Here is an 8,505-nt window from a genome sequence, read left to right as displayed (position 1 = left end):
GCCTAACAAGAAGCACGCGATAAGCAGACAGGGAAACTCCTCGGAGATCTGATGGGATGGGACGCGACTGTTGTGGAGACAGGGAGCAGAATGAGTCACTTAAACCTGCTAGAGACGGCGAGGAACGGCGGAGTGAACTAATGCTGCCAAAGAGGTTAAGGGGAATAAGATGGTTTTTACAAATATACCAGGGGAATCTCAAATACTGGAGAGAAAGTAGGGCCATTAATAAATTAGGAAGAAGATTAAATTAATGATGACTCTCAAATGGCTGAACTACTGCACAGTGTTCTAAAATGTGCCTTTAACCAAAAAAAGCTAAAGAGCATCTTCAGACAAAAAGAAAACAGAGAAAACCTTGTCAAATATAATTCTGAGGAAAGGGCGGCGTGAACCTGTGTGGATGAGCAAAGCTGGGGGCACGCATCCTGGAACAGGGTGGGACTGAGCTTATGAAATAAAACGGGGTCTGACAATAGAGTTGTTTAAGTTACAGAGAAGCAGGAAATTACCAGAGGATTTGGATAAAAAGGAAATACAGCAGCCTGCATGAAAAGACAGTGATCCCAGCCATGATAACTTTACGGCTCCATCTTCAACCCGACAATAGAGCCAACAGCCAGGGAGACTTATGGAAAATAACAGAATTGCGGCAGTTTGCAACTGGATTTGGATAGCATAGCCAGGCCCGGCACAGGACCCACAGCACCTGCAAACTATGCATCTATTTTTCCCTTCATGACTTACCCCGGTTCTCCTGCCCTCTCCCCTACAGCCTCTCACGCTGGTACAAAGTCCTGGGTGATCTSGGGGATGTGTTTTCTGCTGTGTCCCCTGCATTCACCCTGTGCCTTGCAGAGCTACCAGGATCTCCYGCAGCTTTGGGCAGTGAACTAGCAGGTTCCCAGGTGTCCATCAGTCCGTCTGGCCATGTCCTACACGTGTGCCCGAACTGGTGATGTGCTKCAATAACTGCTTTTGGACCCGCTGTTTTCGACAAAGTCGTTGCTTTGAGCAGGGGTTGCATAGCTAGCCCAGCTCCAAAACAGATGACAGGAGAACCAAAGAGGTGGGGAACTGTAATTTCTCTTTCCAGCTCCCTTCCCAGCTCTTCTGAGCTGTTTTCCAGACATTGCTGCTGGGTTTCTGGTGCCTGAAGTGCATTGACTGCCCTTAAGGGGATCTGAGCAGTCAGAGGCAAACGAGAAGGACCTACTAAGACAGAGAGGTAGCAGCTGAAACTGTAGGCACCAGGAATACCTTTGAAWGATACTGGAGCACCATTAAATTCGAGGTCATCTGGACAAAAAGTCATGTTTCATAGTTATGGGAGAAGAGTCCCCAAAGYTCTGACCTGGAGCAATAGGGCAGGTCCCCTCTCTGTGACCTGCAGTCTCAGTCTCTCCGCAAGGTCAGAGCAGAGCTCTGATATGGCGAGCCTTGCTGTATTAGTCACACTTACTCATATTTATAAGATTTTTCTCCACTAGTACAAGAGATATCTCTGGTTCTAGCCCGGAGCAGAGATTTTGGCTCGAATTCTGCACAGAGAACAAATTCACAGTGGTGACTCCTTGCAAGAGCAGAGCCGTGGGTGAAGCAGAGTAAACGCTCCAGCTCTTGGGCCTCGGCTGGTGAGGGAGCGGGTGCCAAGGTGTGTGGGGGCTGCTGTCAGCAAGGGATGCTGCCCGGTCTGGAGTGGCTTGGCAGGCCAAGTCAATTCAAGTTGTGCTGCAGAGCTGAGCATGTTGCAGCTGTACCCACTGCCTTCTTTGGCAGCTCCTTTTTGGAGCACAGTCTCGGGTCTGAGGTTCACAAACAACATCTGCCCTCCTTGTGGTGCAGCAGGGACTAAGCAGCACCACAAATGTCAYGTTGACTTGGGATCTGATCTGGGATGGGGGTGAGAGAAGGACCACAACACAGCATCCAGGCCAGAAGGAGTATGGACACTAGGCAAGGAGCAAGGGGAAAGAAGGATCATGACTAGAGCACTGAGGACTGCCCATCACATCGGAGGCTCTTGGACCTGGAGCAGTGTTGGCAGATGAGGCTCCTATGCACCAAGGAAAGAACCAGAGGCAAATGATGCTTGATGAGCACGAGRCCACAGGGCAGCTTGGGGGTCCTGAGTTCCTGGGACAGCAGCACCGGGCAGATAACGGTGCCAGGGTGCAGAGTTAGTGCCACATTTGCTGGCACTGCCAAGCACCGTGCCCACTTTGGCCGCCCCTCTGCGCAGCGCAGGCGCCTGTGCACAGCTGGAGGCACTGCTGGCCCAAGGAGATACAGGCACAATAGAGAGACACAAGGAAAATGATGAAGGGGCTGAAGGATGGGATTTAGGAGGCAGATTAAATGAACTAAATCTGTCTAGCTTGGCTGATCAATCATGCAAGCTGGAGCCGGATAACTGTCTCCAAGTGCCTGAAGGGTGCAAACACTGAGGGAGAAGGAAATTACTCAGGGGGCTTCCAAGTATCAGCGGGGGAAGAAGGGTAACAGAGCTGCTGACTCTGCTCTTCCTGCTGCTTGTGGCAGATCTTCAGTGGCAGAAGCCAAGTCTGTGCTCCAGGGGACCCCAGAGACATTGAGTTATGTCTAGGCAGGAGAAGATGCCCCCAGACCATGAAACCTAGAGCCTGGTCAGTGCAGGAGGGTAGCAGGGCAAGGAGGACAGCAGAAATTGCATATGGGATGATCATGGTGTGGGAGGGCCTGGGAAAGATGAGGGATAATGAAGGTGTACAGGGACAACAGGATGGTCACTAAATTGGGAAGGAGGTGACAAGCAATCGCAAAGCTGCATTTTTCTGCAGTTTCTATGTAGTAGCAGACCTTGATTTCAGTAATATTCCTCTGTGGGAAGCTGCCGTCGTGTCTGCGTGGAGCTTTTGCCTGAGTCGCCGTCCTGCCCTGGACATCTCAGGGCAGAAGCTGTGAGGGCAGAGCCCAGCTCAGGGGAAGCTGTCCTGCTTTGCGGCAGCTGTTGCACCTATGCAGCAACCTGCACACTCTTGTCTTCACACTCCACGGGGATGGAGGTCACCTGAGTCATCACTGCCATGGAGAGACCTCAACCTGGTCCATCTTGGGCAGGGCTTCTTTGGGTGCCCTCCCAACAGAAGGAAACACAGAATCACACAGAATCACACAGAAACCTTCTGTCCTCCCTGCTGGCATCTACACGGCACATCTCCCAGCCCCATGGACCAGCTGTACCACCTCCCTCAGCCTCCCCCACCCGCCACAGAGCAAGACAAGCACCGCTGGCTTGCAGGACAGATCATTTTAGCCTTGCCACTCGTGCTGGCCTCCCCTCCAACAACCCAGCCTGCTGGTTTATTACGGCCCCTGGCAAAGTTCTGCCTAGTTCAGGCTCTTTATCTATTTTCATTTTCTATGCACACCTCTGGGGCACTGTACAGATATAAAATAATCAGAATGACAGTCCCCAGATAAAGGCCACTTTTGTTAGGAACACACCACATTCCCATGTAAAAGCATACAAATGGCAGTTTATTTTCTGTCTCAGCACCTTTCGGGTCTTGCAAGCACTGAATACCCTATGAGTCCATGCAAAAATATCCTGGTCAGCTCTTTCCCCACCTCAAAACAGGGTGCAGTGCGTAAAATTTAGAGTCGGGAGTGAATAACAGCGACTTTCATTAACTGTCAAGTGAAACCAGAGGTAGGCTGAAGTACTAAGTCCAGTTGGGACCCGTTCAATAGCAAATTAACCTGCCAGTGATCTCCCAGTAGGCTACTGAACAGAGTAGAAGGAATAATTTGAAACTAGGCTTGTAGAAGTAGGTAATATCCTTTTTATTAGATCAGCAGATAATTTGTGGCCAGGCTTTTATTCAATGAGCCTCTCTCCGAGTTAGCTATCTGCCCTGTCCCCCCACGTTCATTCCTCCCTTGGTCAAACAGCAAAGACSTCTTCAGATCCTGCTGCAGATTGACTGCACAGAGGCGAAATACGAGTGGGGGGCTGCGAKGGACCTCACACACCAAAAGATGCTGCTTTTCATCCCCACTGGATGGGCACAAGAGCCAACGTTCTGCCGCTGCTGGAAACGGTTTCTGCAAGCGCTTTGAAGCAGGACAGGCGCCTGCTGCAGTCGCAAGAGCAGTGTGCAAGAGCAGGAACGGGCCGCACGCTCGGCAAGGCTGAAGGGGCATTTGAAGCAGCTCTTGCTCTTCCCCTCCACCAGCGGCAAGGAGGGGCCGCGTGGGCCGGCACTGGGATGCGCCAAGGAAAATTACGTCACCGGCGCCGAGCGGCATTGGCTGCATCACGAGGAGGAGGAGGAGGAGGAGGATGCTGTCGCCCAGCAACCCGCTGCTCCTGTCACATACATCAGCAGCAGATGCAATGCAGGACCCACGGGCTCTTGCAGCACCCCTCTGCCAAGAGGGGAGCTTCTTGCTCTGTACCGCAAGGCCCCCGGGGACTTTGCTGAGCACTAATGAGGCTTTACATTTAATMCTGCTTCCCAACCGCAGCGCAGCTCCCCGTCATGCAGGGAACAGTGCACTGATAGCACTGTCACCAAGAGCAGAGGTATCCACTGGGGCTGGAGAGTGGTCAGCCTCCTCGGTCTGCAGCAGAAGCAGGCACAGCATCAAGGAGCCGGACCSCTGGCTAGGACAGCTCAACTCTGAGCACAGAGACCTGTGCTGGGTACAGCACTGGGTCCGCTGGTCGGGAATCTGACCCTTGCCATGCAGGTGGTAGTGAAGAGGAAACTGCAGTGGATATTCCCTGCAATATTAGCTGAGATTGTGTCCATGCTGGATAGCGGGGATAAGGATGCACATGCAGYGAGTACTGAGCTCCTCAGGGAAGGGTAGTGAATGAACGGACACCATGTCCATGCGAAGTTACAGTCAGTCTGGGGTGGACCAGTAGGCCTGGGTGCCCGAGGCACATCAGCCACCGCCAGTCAGTCTCACTGGAGTTYTCCAGCACCATCTCCTCTCAGCAGTTTCACCTTCTTGCCTCCAAAAGGAAGGGGAGGAGGCAAAACACTCATGCCTTCTCTGTTGGAGGATACAGGATATGTCTTTAACCATTGTGTGTCTTCAACYAAAGGCATCTTCTAGGGCATCCCTCCAAGCTGTGCCTTGCCACTCACATGCTCCCCAGTTCCTCCATTGCTGATCTCTCCCAAAGCTTATGTCCTTGTATTGGTCTCAATAGTCTCTGGCCTCACTTCGATGCATCCCTCAGCATACTCCGTGGCCTTATCCCTACTCTGGGATCTGCACCAACAAAGGAATTGAGACGGAATTTGGCCACCAGTCTCCGAGACACAAGCCCTCCAGCATTAGCCCATCTGGGGACTTTTACCATAGGGGGAATGGGGAGGAGGCAGAAGCTTAATGCCTTCCTCATGGGAGGATGCAGCACCTCCATCAGGATGGGCTAGGAGAGGAGCAGAAGGGGAACGGGCAGCCAGGTTCTGTCATCCAGAGGGATCTGCTCCCTCTCAAGGGAGAAGTTGACTYCTGAGCAGCTTCAAGCCAGGGGCTTAAACTGCAACTGGTTCAGCAGCATATCAGCATCCACACCATCGGGAGGGCCAGAGGCACTTAGCATCCCCTGGGCTGCTCCTGGCAGCTGGGAACATTCCCGGCATATGGAACAGCAAGCCAGGGATGGAGCCAGAGTATTGGGAGCACCGAGCTGATCAGCCACCAGCTCCTGCAAAGGAGCCACCATCACTCGGCACATCCTGAGCAGGAGAGATGGGAGGCAGGGAGAGACGTGGAGGGGAGATGGAGGGAGGAAAGAGAGAAGGGAGGAGGAGAAGCAGAGCAGGGAGGGAGTGCGAGCGCCAGGCGAAGAACGCAGGAGCGGGAGGCAGACAGAAAAACTAATCGGGGATGATTGAGGGAGAGAGGGCGAACGAGGGAAAGATTGAGACAGAGTGATAAAGAATATGTCAGACAGACAGGAAAACTAATAAAGAATAATAGCTGCCCCTGGCCAAACGCAGCGCGCGCGCACCTGCCGGTGGCCCTGTGCACTGGCACGGGCAGCGTGCACCCCTGGGCACGCGGAGAAGTGCCCTGTGGCCAAAAGCCCCATGCATGACCCTCCCCTAAAGGAGCTGTCCTTCGGAGGATCTCTGCATGGCCCCTGGTCCGGGCCCACTTCTGCAGAAGGTGCATGCTCAGACTGGTCCTGGCTTTGCTTCTCTGTTTGCTTGATAGCTTGAAATGCTGAGGGGAGAATGCCCTTTTTAGCTCACTCATCCTCAGAGGCAGCCTCCTCCTATTTCCCTGTCTACCCTGGTCCTTCCCTGTGCAGCTTTCCTGCCCCAGGGCCGCTATGGGCCCGGGATGGGATGGGCACCGCTCACCCCTCCATCAGCGCAGTGCCAGACTGCAGAGAACTGTCCCCCAAAGGGCTRCGCTCTGTGTTGGCTGGCAAGGGCTTGCTCAGCCTCCCACTCCCTTGCCATCTCCACTGAGCCCTGCAAGCTTCTTGTTCAAACGAGAGCTGACAGGGGAAGTGAAGAGTTACTCTCAGAGCAGTGCCTCGTCTGCATCGATCTCCTCCTGCCACCACTGACCTCTGGCCCTGGAAAGCTCCTAGATAGTGGCCAACTCCAGACAGGGTAGGATTTGATTAACTGAGTCCAGTTCAGAAGCATGTGAGAGCCCTCTTGTCTCTCTCTCATCTTTATTAGGGATGCTGGTGTTAGACACTGGCTGGCATCACTGACCAACCAGGCAGGAATAAAGAAACACAAATCTCATGCTGGCCGGGCTGTGAYTTGTGGCATTCCAAGTACCTTGGGCTGGACACACTCTGCCTTTGGTCAACATGACCAGGATCTCTCTCCGGACACCRCCAGTAATGCAGACATAGGCTCTCGTGGTTCTCAGGGATTAGTGCCAGACTGCCCTGAAGGAAAACGGTGGGAGGACAGGCACAAGGAGTCAAGAAAAAAGGGGGAACCGGGAGGGAGAAAGACAGATGAGATAGCTAACAACCTCAGCGTGAGAACTAGAACTGTGCTATGTGGTGTTTCCTGATAGCTCTCAGACAGGGGAAGGGTCTCACAGACCATGCGCTCACCTTTGGCAGGAATAGGGGGAAAAGGTWGTCAGGCACCACCAGCTTCCAGAAAGCTCAGCGTGGCTGATTTTATTCCATGCATTTGACTGTTCTGGGATCCCACCATGTCCTGAAGAGCGTTTCAATGACACCCTCTGCAAAGGGTTCAAGTGTCTCCCGCAGCGTGCTACTGCACTCGAAGTTTGTTTGCGGCTGTGCTGTTGGAGCATATGTCAGCATCTCGTTTAGCTGGAGGTGGAGCTTTCAAGCAGCAAGTAGGATTTTAGCATCCCTTCATCTCCTGCAAATTTGAGTCATGAGCATAAWTCAGCAGGTTTCACGCTACTGAGAGCTATGTAAGGCAGGGAATGACAGTATCTCCTTTACTTTTGCTCCTTGGAAATGGTCAGTATTTCCCCATCCTGCATTTTGGGGTGCACCTTGACATTTCTGATGAGCTTATCCAAGTGGTGACGAAAACTGTGCTATGGGGACCTACCTTGGCAACCAAAGAGGCTCTGTGAAGCACGTCATCCTTTCCAGAAGGTTTCAAGAGGGTTGAGATGAGCACAACTTATCTCAGGAAAGGCAAGCAGTGTCCTCACACCCATGCTGGGAGGGGGTTGCTCGGCTGTGATATAAATAACGCAGGGGGTGTGGAGGCGCCAGGCTTCCCACACATGAGAGATGGGTCTACTTGCAATGAGCAAGCATGGTGCGTGGGAGCTGCTCAATCTGTGTGCTGAGCGTTGACGGAGAAGTCTGACCTGCCAGGGCCAGAGGAGAAGGTCCTCTGTGAAAGACAGACACAGCAGAAAAGCTGGTCAGGCCCAGTGGCAAAGTAGAMGTTGAGCAGTAAGTAGGACAGGAGGGAGAGTATGGGGGAGAGACTTCAATCTAAGAAGAAAGAGGTGGAGGGGAGAAACCCATAGAGGAAGAAGTCTCCACATCTCTAGGCACTTTCTCCTTCATCTTCAGTCTGCTTCTTGAATTCTTCTCTTCACCCACCCTTGCAGAGGAGCCAAACACGCTGTGTCCCAGCAGCCTGCACACCTTCTCTGGTGGCCTGCCCAAGCGGATGCAGTTGTAGATGAGCACCAACACAGGGGCACTTCATTTCAAGGTTTTCCCTGTCGGGCACACTTTTTACAAGAGCAAGGCAGTATCTGCGCAGGGGCAGGTGGAAGTGTTTGGCCAAGGTGGAACACACGTGATGCATCAGGGTAGGGTGTTCAGCATGTGGGCAACGTGAGAYGGCCTGTATTACCCATTTCCTAAAGATGGAAATCCTCTGTTTATAAACTTCTACTGTGCTTTCATATGAAGCCCTGTGTTTCAGGGCTTTCCTCTGCTTTCAGAGCGGGTTAGGTTTGCATTGCCTGGTGAAGGCAGTGCCTCTGAGTTGTGCCATTGCCATGGGGTGAGATCAATGG

The sequence above is a fragment of the Nothoprocta perdicaria genome, unplaced genomic scaffold (assembly GCF_003342845.1).
Source record: "Nothoprocta perdicaria isolate Ctin4 unplaced genomic scaffold, notPer1 scaffold_369, whole genome shotgun sequence".
In the NCBI taxonomy this organism is placed as follows: Eukaryota; Metazoa; Chordata; class Aves; order Tinamiformes; family Tinamidae; genus Nothoprocta; species Nothoprocta perdicaria.
Note: the sequence above shows the minus strand (reverse complement) of the source record.